At 40.2% G+C, this 10,847-nt stretch overlaps 2 pseudogenes; both read left to right on the top strand.

Moving 5' to 3' along the window:
* The first annotated feature begins 9,331 nt into the window (after positions 1-9,331).
* LOC118603724 lies at positions 9,332-9,450 on the top strand (annotated as a pseudogene).
* Positions 9,451-10,509: 1,059 nt separating this feature from the next.
* Positions 10,510-10,628, top strand: LOC118603148 (annotated as a pseudogene).
* The last annotated feature ends 219 nt before the right edge of the window (positions 10,629-10,847 follow it).

Below are 10,847 nucleotides of genomic sequence, written 5' to 3'. Positions count from 1 at the left end.
GCTCAAGGTCACCTTGTTAATAAATGGCAGAGGTAGAATTAGAATTTACTTCTGTGTGGCCTCTAAATCCAGGCTCTTTTCTGTAAGGCCATGCTGCTGCTGGTCCCTTGGCAGAGCACCTGTGGCTACCTGTGGGGAAGGGAGACCAAAGGGAAGGTTCAGGAAAGGAAAGCATTACCCAAAAAAAGTGGTGTGAGCATGACTGAGGCCCAAAGAGGAAGCCAGTGTCAGGAAGAGAGATAAGATGCCCACTGGGGAAAACACAGAGACCCAAAGGGGAGGCAAGGTCAGAACCTGGAAGACAAAGGATATCCTTCCAGAAAAGAGTTTGCACTGACTTGCACAGTCTGGGAAGTGAAGATAGTGAACAGAGAGTTCCTTTTAAGTAACACCCAGCTTTGCTGCAGAGTCTGCTAAACTCCAGGCTGGATGCTGCTGGCCTGCCCACTCAGATTTTCCTTTGGTGACTCCTGACCTGCCAAACAAAGCCTTTGGAGACTTCTCATTCTCATTCCCCCACCCTCCAGCAATTGTCTTAGATGTGCAGGCCCTGAAACACTGTTTCCAACAATGACTCTGCAATTTAATCAAGTTCTTATATCCATGCTCAGGATACCTATAATCATGGAGCTTTCCTTATCTAAAAAAGTGTCCCTGGTATTTCTACCTTGCTAGGGCCCAGGTTCCTGGAATAGCATCATTGCTACGACTTAAGAGAAAGCAGGTAGAAAACTAATGAGTCCCTATAGCCCTAATATATTTTATGTTAAGCCTCATTTCCTGCTTAACACATGTGACTGAAAAGAGTTAGTATCTTTACCACAAAATCAGCCAAAAAGCAGCTTCAGGCCAATTCTAGAGCAGAGGCCACCTGTAGGCAATTTCAAGAGGTGATCTGGGTCCTCCATCCCCTCTTTTAAGAGTTGTTTCCCAAGCTGTAGTTTGGCACCAGTAACTCTAGGCTCCATGTTCAGACATGAAATTTAAGGAAATTAACATAACCACAGAGGCACAGGAGAACAGATTAATTACTTTAATTAAACTAAAATCTTCCTAGAAGTTCAAGCATCAAGGAGGGAGCCCTAAACCTGCCTTGCTGATCAATGCCTTGGGAAATTCATTTAGTCTACACTTACCTGAAGTCCACCCTTCACCGCCCACTGAGGGGGCAGAAGGAGAAAAATTAACCAGAAACAAAACAAACAAACAAACAAACAAACAAACAAATACAACAGAAGGACTTTTCTCTGAATAGCCTTAGGTTGGCCAGGTCAACAAATCAATCAATACAAGAACACATCTTCCTGAAATTATTTATCTCACCCCATCCCCCTTACCCACTATGAAAAAAGTTAAATATGACTTGTCTGTGACTGCAATGAATGGTTAACTTCCCACGGGAGAGCCTCTACCCAGCCACTCTCATGCCAAGTGTGAATACCAAGGCCGCACCCCAGAGTCTAAGGCAGGACAAGTTTCTTGGGCCTCAGCCAATCTGAGCTTCAGGTGCTTCTGGCCATAGTGACCACCTTAGAGATGGGAACATGACCCAATGAAAGCAACAAGAATTTAGGCAGGACTTCCGTGAAACAGTTTCTCATGCTTGTCTGCTGGACTGAAGCACAAAACAATGGGAAACAGGATTCTGGGACTGCCGCCAGGCTAGCCCCTCTTTGAATCTGAGCCTGAAGGTAACGGAGCAAAAGGCAGAGATGAGAGGAGAGATGCAGAGTCTTAATTATATCATGTGAGCTTTGAATTCACCCATGCCTGAAACCATCTGTGCCCTGAGACCTTTTACCTATATAAACCAATAAATGTCCTTTTGTCAGAATCCAATAAGAGTTTTCTGTTACTCAGAACCAAAAGAGTGATAAAAGCAACCCTGTGAGGTAGAAAAATAGAAAGTTTGGATAGGTAAAAAGAGATAGCTAAGGTGTAACAAAACCAGGTCCTGATATGAATTTGCAAATTCAGTCCTTCACCCCAGAGCTGTCTCCCTTAGTCACAGAAATCCAGAGGAAGTACAAATAACTTAGGCTGGAAAGATTAACCAGGCTCCATAGGAGCATCAATTGAACTGAACTTTCAAAAACAGGTTGGATTGGCCCACAGTGGTAGCAAAGTATTATTGGTAAAGGAAGGATTATACTCAAGGTCATGGATATGAGACAGCTCAGGGGTACAAGGACAAGAGCAGGTACTTTCGTTTGTCAAGCACATTGAATGTATTAGAATAACAGGAAATAGAGTTAGGAACACATTTAGGATCAGAATGTTCAGGGAACTTAAACTTTATTCTGAAGGTCAGAAATTCCCAAACCCCACTGTATTAAAATTAGATTCGATTGACTGAAACTCAACTGAGGCTACCTTAGTTGTACTAGGTCCTGGGGATGAGGTTTACTGACATAGGAAAACAAACAAACAAAAAACCTCAAAAGAACCCAGTGAGGGAAAAGAGTCAAATTCTCGGCTTCGAGTTCCACCATAGTGTTTTAAAACCAAGACAAGCTGATAGAACCGAAGCAGGAGTCACCTCTCTCACGAGAAATGCTGGATAAGTTTATTTTCTGAAGACATATCTAAAATGGAAAGCGAGAAAGGGAAATTCCAAGATGTCAGAAATTAAAAGGAAACCCAAAACTAGCATGGTGAGCAGAATCCTAAGCGAAAACAGAATAGATCTTAGGGATTGTGGAGAGATTTTGACATGGCAACAGAAGACGAGGCCTTGAACCCTGATGAACCCTGGAGTTGTAACAAAGGTTCCTGTCTGCTCCCCACAGGAGGATAGAAAACTTCTGAAGAAAGAGCAAGAAAGCCTGTCATTGGCCTGGGTCACAGAGAGAAAAAGAATATTTAACATAATATAATATAATAAATTGGAACCCCCAAGTCTGTTTCTATACCAGTGTGGGACCTGAACTCACATTATCTTTCAGGGATAGGCCACAAGATATTGAGCAAAGTAAAAATAAATTCATACCTAGACAGCATGGTAAAAATAGAGAACATCAAATATAAGAAACAAAAATCTATAGAAAAAGACAGACTACCTACGAAAAACTAACAACTTTAGCAAGCTACTCATCAACAACAATAAATGCCAGAACACAAAGGAATATCTCAAAATTGCTGATCTATTGAGCTACAAAGGACAATGAGAATAAGAACCAGGAGAATGCCAGGTAGCCAAATAGAGAGTGATGTTTTAAGAATAGAGCCATTATGTCAAAAGCTGCCAAATAGTCAAGTCCAATTAGGACAGAAAAATGTCCATTAGAACTGGTAACCTAGAGATCACCAGTGACTTTGACTTAGTGGTTTCAGTAGAGGGGTGAGGGACAGAAAGCAGATGCGAGGAGGTTGAAGTCAACACAAGGAAGTAAGTTTATGTCTCCAAAAACCCCTTTGCTTCAGGCGCGTAGCCTGCCATGACATTTCAAACATAAAAATGATTTTTTAAAAGACACGACTAGACTCTTACATATGTACATGAACCAGAAGTGGAATAGAAGAAACACAGAAAGATCAGTGGGGCTGAAGTTGAAACTTTGTGGGCTCTAAGTCTGAAAGCTGGACACTGGCAGCTGGGCAAGAGTTCAGCTCCCCTGGGGGTAAAAAGTGCTTCCTACGATGTGGGGGATTGAAGCTCTCAGCTTGGTACCAGAGGCTGACCGGGGCTCCACTGCATTGTGAAAAGAAGCCAAAGAAAACAGCTGTCAAGCTGTGGACCGCGGCTTTACTAGATCCCGGGAGGGGTGCCACAAAGAGAACATCTTGCTATCAGGAATTGTCAAGCTGTCTGCAGGCCCATGACTAGATCCGCCAATCCCTAATATCCTGGGGTGGAGAATCTTGATCCAAAACTCTGGCTCTAGGTTGAGGCTCGGAGAGCCAAATGGAAGCATCCTGAGAAGGGATGAGAAGAAAGTAAGAGAGAGAAATTAAATAAAACAAATATGTTCTCACTCAAAAAAAGCTTGAGGACCATAATTCCAAAATGTACGAAGGAACCTACTGGTGAGAATGATAACCTTTGAAATTAACAATCAGATCAGAAATTTTCTCAAATTTCCTCTGGAAACTTGTAAAAGAATATAAAAAGACTAAAGCAGTAGGTTGAAATGTTCAGAGATGAATGCACACCCTCTGTTTCAAAAGGAAATTATTAAGCAAAAATAGGCTGAAGTGAAACAATATGAACAATAACCAGTTAGAAACCCTTGAAATGAAAAATTCCCTAATTGAACTCTAAAAGGCCATAAATGGGAGAAACCCTAGATTGAGCACACTCAAAGAGTAAAACTAAAGAACTGGAAGAGAGAACTGAGGAATTCAGAATGTAGCATGAAATAAAAAGAAATAGCAGTTAAAAACATAGAGAACAGATTAAAAGTTTTAAATATTGATACATTCCTGAGAAAGAGAATAGAAAGAAATGGTAGAAAAAGCAATATTTAAAGAGAAACTTACTGAGTTTTTTTTCTAGGATTAAAGAAAAAGCCTTAGGAATAAAATAAATTTACACTCAGCCAAATCATTACTCACGAGTATTGGAAGAGGGGAAATTTCAGCATATAAAAACTAAGACATTCTTACCACTCATGGCCCTTGCTAAATGAACTACTGAATTTTTATTCTAACATGTATACTTCTTCACATTTTAACACCTCTGAAATCATGATGCATATTACAATCAGTTGGCAACTTTTATTTTTAGTTTCGTTTTCCTTTAAAAAGTTCCAAATTTTTTATTTGCTTAGTTTTCTATGTTCTTATCCTAATGTAGCTTCAAACTTTCCACCAGGTGTATAAATCTCTCGAGTGTATTTATTCCCTTTAGGCACTCTTATGTACTCTATCTTGACGAAGTCTCCTCTGGAGCCTTCAAGCTTGTTCCAGTATGAACTGGCTGTCCTCTAGGCTTGTAGTATCCTCGTTATCTCAGATCCGCCATTCACCATTCATCATCATTTAGGGATTTCCTCTCTCTTGTGATGAAAACGAGGTCTCCTGGTTCCCATTTTTCCTACTTCTCGGTTTCTCCCTTGTTTTAGTGGAGTCAGTTCTCCTGTTGTGTCCCAAGAATGCATCAGAAGTAACACTTTTGAGACTTTGCTTGTCTGAAAATATTTTTTTTCTACCCTCACTTGATAGCTTGGTAGGGTTAGAATTCTAAGCTGAAAATTATTTTTTTCTCGGTATTTTGAAGGCATTTTTTCCATTGCCTTCTAGCTTTCCATGAGAAAGCTAAGGATTCAGATATATTCTGATCTTTGGACCTTTGTAGAAAAAATTTCTCTCTAAAGGTTTTAGGAACATAACATTTTTTGTCCACACTGTTCTGGAATTTCTCCATGGAGAAATTTTTATTCACAAATTTTCATTCACTCTGCTATACTTTACTTGGACTCTTTTACACTTTGTGATGGGACTGTCATTCCAGCTCCAAATCTTATCAAGGCCAAAGCCTCATCTCCTATTGCCATATCAACATTAAAATCCCAACCTCAGTGCCTAAGACCTATCCTGTTCCAGCTTCAGATTCTGCTCACCATACTAGCTTTGGGCTTGTTTTTGGTTTCTGGCATTTGGAAATTTTCCTTTCTTCCTTTCAAGCTGTCATGATGATATCATCCTGTCTCAAAGTTTTATATACAATCTCTACACTGACAACTTGCTAAAAAGATATTGACACCCGCATATTCAGCTGTTCCTTGACATCTCTCCATTTGTGTGTCCAATAGAAATCTCAAACTTAAAATTCCAAATCAGAACTGATAATCCCCTTAAACCTGCCCCTTCCTCAGTAAGTGGCATTCATCCAGGTACTCAATCTGGAACCTCAGAATTACCCTTGATTCTTCTCTGTCTCACACATACAATGCCATCAGCAAATCCTCTCAACTTTATCTTCAAAAGATACCCAGAAGCCGGTGAATTCTCACAAGCTCTATTGCTAACACTTTATTCCAAACCACCATCACATTTGCCCCACTTAGTGAAATATCTTTTAGTTCAGTGGTGTTGGACTGTCCCTTTGATGCCCACAGTGAGCTATAGTGTCCGTATTCACATCCTTGAGTGGTCCCTCCCCCTTGAATCTGAGTAGGCCCTATACCCTACCTTAAATTAGAGACTGTGGCAGAACTGCTGCTTGCCAGTGAGGAACCTAGGCCACATGGAAGGCCTGGCAACTTCTATGTCGCACATTTGGAAGCCCTGAGCTGCCATGTAAAAAGTCTGGCTAACCTGTTGGAGATGCCACACGAAAAGAAAGAGACTAGAAACCACATGGAGGTGAACCGAGGAATTCAGCCAACTGGAAGAACCAAGCTATGAGAATACGATCCCAGTCTTGCCATGGCAGCCAGCTCCCAACTGCTTGTCAACACATGGTAGACATTCGAGGCCCAGCAGAAATTGCTAGCCCTGCTGTGTTTGGTCCAAATTCTTCATAGCCCACAGAATCACGAGTAATAATAAGTCTGTTGTTTAAGCCTCTGCATTATAGGGTAGTTTATTTTGTCAAAATATGTATCCTAAACACTAATGTCCCTGCTTCTTCCTTCAGAACCCACCCCTCGGCCCCTCCTGCTTGTTCTCCCTAACAACAGCTGAAGAGATCTTTTAAACACATGAGAGGTCGTATCACTCCTCTGCTCAGAATCCTGCGGTGCTTCTCCTCTCACCCAGAGTAAAACCAAAATCTTTACCATGGCCTCAAGATCCCAGGGGGGTGGCAGACTAAGGCCAGTGGACCAAATCCTTTTACTGTCAAAAAGAAAAAAAAATTTTCACTTTTAAATGGTTGTTTAAAAATAAAAAATAAGAGAAAGAATATGCAATAGAGACCATATGTGGCTTGCAAAGCTAAAAATATTTAGTGTCTCACACATACAATGCCAGTGTCTGGCACTCTACAGAAAAAGTTGTTAACTGCTGCCCTCCATAATCTGGCCCCTTGTGGACTCTGGGTTCATCTTCTACCCTTGGTCATTCCCCTTGCTCACCTAACTCCAGGTAGACTTGTCTTGTTATTTCTTGCAATTTCTTGAAGTTCCTCCAACCAGCCAGAAATGCTCTTGCCCTGAGGTCTTTGCTGCTGCAGTTTTTTTTTTACCTGGAATGTTCTTTCCCCAGATATCTGCCCAGCTAACTCCTTCTCCCGCCTCAGATCTGTACCCAAATACATCCTCTCAGTGAGACCTTATCTAACCACCTCATTTAAAGTTACAGTCCTGCTGCAGACACTCCCTGACTCTCTCTGCTTTATTTATCTTTTTTTATATCATGTGTCACTATGTAATATCTTTTTTTACTTTTTGTTGTCTTGGCTTATTTTTCATATTCTTGTACTAAAACATAAACTCCATGTGGAAAGGAATCTTTGTTTACTTTCTTCACTGACATATTCTCAGTGCCTAGAACTGTTCCTAGTGCATTGTGGGTGCTCAATATCTATTTCCTGAATGTCTTTATGGGTCATAAAATCACCACATCCCTGTTTTCTGCGCAAGACTTGTCACTAGCTGTATATTCCATATTTAGGAATTTGTTTACAAACTCATGAGAGTGGGGACTGCAGAACAAGACTCAAGTATCCGATGAAGTATTTATTCAGTAAATAAATATACCTCCCACACATATTTTAAGAGTGAATGGAAGGTGAGGAGGTAGAAACATAGGAAGCCAACAACTTTTTCGATAATTTTTTACCATTAATGGGAGCAGAGAAATGGGATAGTGGCAGGAAGAGAATAGTGTCAAAGGAGGGTTAAAAATGGAGATACGAGGACTAACCAAGATTGACACAATCAATAGCATGGGTAAAAGGACGGGTTAAAGGAGTAGAGTTTTTGGATTGGTGAGAGCAACAGGATGTAGAGCCTAGGATGAGAGGTTGACTGGTAATAGGCAGAGGTTCATACTTCCATTGAGCAGGAGGAAAGAGCAACCTCCAGCAGAATTGGAGTCTTGTTAGTGGGAAGATCAGGGAGTTTCTTTCTTCTTGCTTCCAGTTCCTCAATGACATCAGAGAGTAGAGTTTATCTGCTGAAACTAAGGAAAGAATAGATACTGGAGGTTTGAGAAGGCAGACAGAACGTGGAAAAAGATAGAGATCTTACTAGGGAGATGTGAAAGGAAAGCCAGACAGTTACAGAGGGCCCATTTGGGGTCCGTAATGACAAATTTAAACAAAAGCAGACAGCCCAATAAGTAATTTTCCTTAAGAGGCATCCAGTTGCTTGTTTGCAGGTGCAGAAAAGACGGAGTTGAGTCAGAATCACTGAAAAATCAAAAGAAATGCAAACTCTCTGGCCTCCCTACAGCCCTCCTGAGTCAGAAACTCTGCAAGCAGGGCCCAGAAAACTGTCTTTTAATAAGCCCTTCAGGTGATTCTGGTGCTATGCCCAGTCAAGTTTGAGCAGCACTGCAATAAAAGGAAAGAACAAGGGAACAGAGGATGCTTATAAGGGAATAATTATAACAGACTAGAGAGTCTAAATTTAAAAAGAAAGGAAGTAAAAACATAAGGGGTCTGATCACAAGTTATAACATGGTGGATCAATGTCTTAGAATATAATAAGGTCAAATGATCATAGTATGATGTATTCATTTCCTATTGCTGACACAACAAATTACCACAAACTAAGTGGCTCAAAAAAACCCCACTGATAATCTCATAGTGCTGTAAGTCAGAATTCCAGGTACAGTATGGTTCAACTGTTCAGAGTCTCATAGAGGCTGAAATCAATCTGTTGGTGGGACTACATTTCTTTCTGGAGATTCCGAAGGTAAATCTTCCAAGTTCACTTAGGTTGTTGACAAAATTTAGTTCCTTGTAGTTGGAGGCTCAAAGGTCCTCATTTCCTTGATGGCTGTCAGTCAGGAGCCTCTATCAGCTCCTTAAAACCACCTACATTTCTTGTCATGTTGCCTCCTCCATCTTCTGACCAGCAAAATGGTGATCAGAACTGTGCTTTAAGATAGTGGTCTTTTCTCAAAAACTCATATCCAAAAAGATGTTTACACACCGATGTTCATAGCAGCATTATTCACAGTGGCCAGGACATGGACGCAACCAAAGTGTCCTACGATAGATGATTGGCTAAAGAAGTTGTGGCACATATATACAAGGGAATATTACTCAGCCATAAGAAGAGATGAAATACTGCCATTTGCAACAACATGGATAGATCTCAAGATAATCATGGTAACCAAAATAAGCCACACAGAAAAAGTTGAAAACCACATGATATCACTTATATGTGGGATATAAACCTAACAGCAACAAATGAACAGGACAAACAAACAGAAACTCGCCTACAGCCATGCCACCCTGAACAAGCTCGATCCCATCTGACCTCGGAAGCTAAGCAGGGTTAGGACTGATTAGTACTTGTACAGGAGATCGCCTAGGAAGATCAGGTGCTGTAAGCGTAAAAAACAAACAAAAAAATAATAATAAGGGATTGTAAGATGACAAGGTCTATGCACTCTGTGAGGTCAACAAGGGTTGCCTTGCCTAAAAAACAAACAAACAGAGACTCATGGACATGAACAACAGACTAATGGTTACCAGAGGTTAGGGGATAGGGAGGAGGGGAGAGGTAGACTGGGTAAAGGGGGTCAAATATGCAGTGACAGAAAAAGACTTAATTATGGGAGGTGAACACACAGTGTAAATAAATAAACACACACACACACACACACACACACACACACACCCCTTACTGTTAAAGTGTACAGCTGAAACTTATTGTATTTCATTAACCAATGTCACCATAAAAAAAAAAACGATAGATAGATAGATAGATAGATAGATAAATAAATAAATAAATAAATAAAGATAGTGATCTTTAAACTGGCGTGTTAAGGGGTATGTAGGTGTGAACAGTTTGAGGAGGTCAATTCAAGGGGATCTTTGACTTCCATATGTAATTTTGCCTAAAATAGATCTAAGGATGCACTTCAAGGTATCCCATTATGCCTTTCCCACTGCCCCTTTCACAATTGCCCTTCTCTTTGCAAAGGAAAGTATATCTCTCACCCGTCCTGAATCTTATATTGTAAACCAAATCAGGATATAAAAAATTCATCTCCTTAAACAGGACACTTATGGTATGCTTTGTGTCTTTCCCAGTCTTATACATCTTTTTATTAAGTTTGAAGAATTGCATTTGAAAACAGGGTAATATGGTACATGTTGAAATGTTCTAATATAGATATATGGTAGAATAGGACCAAACAATGACAAGCTTTATTTTTTCTTCCATCTCCAGACTGCTGTGAAAGAATGCGTTACTTCAGAGACAGAATCCTCTGAGAGCAAAGCAAAAAGAAGTCCAGTAGGAAATACTGAGAATGGTGGCGCCTTATATTGTCCAGATGCAAACTCAGGGCAAGACTCTCTGCCTTATCTAGTCATTCAATTCAGATGAGATATGTTTGCTGCAGGGAAACACAACATAGTTATTGATATTAAAAAAAAGAGCTCTGGTCTACAGCCATGATACTCTGAACGTTTCCAATCTCGTCTGATCTCAGAAGCTAGGCAGGGTCAGGCCTGGTTAGTACTTGGATGGGAGACCACCTAAGAAGACCAGGTACTGTAGGTGTTTAAAAAAAAAAAAAAAGAAGTCTGATTGGCTGATTAATTTGATAATACATTGGTTTTACCAATTTTTCCTTATGGCAGACATTTTCCTTAAATTGAATGAGCCAAATTTACAGCTCCAAGGTTGTAACAAATTATACTTAAAGTCTATAAGATAAAAGTATTCATTAAAAAATGATATTAGCAAGACATACTAAACTCAATATTTTTATATTCCCAA

This window comes from Rousettus aegyptiacus, unplaced genomic scaffold (genome assembly GCF_014176215.1).
Source record: "Rousettus aegyptiacus isolate mRouAeg1 unplaced genomic scaffold, mRouAeg1.p scaffold_m13_p_5, whole genome shotgun sequence".
In the NCBI taxonomy this organism is placed as follows: domain Eukaryota; kingdom Metazoa; phylum Chordata; class Mammalia; order Chiroptera; family Pteropodidae; genus Rousettus; species Rousettus aegyptiacus.
Note: the sequence above shows the minus strand (reverse complement) of the source record. Positions and strands in the feature narration are given on the sequence as shown.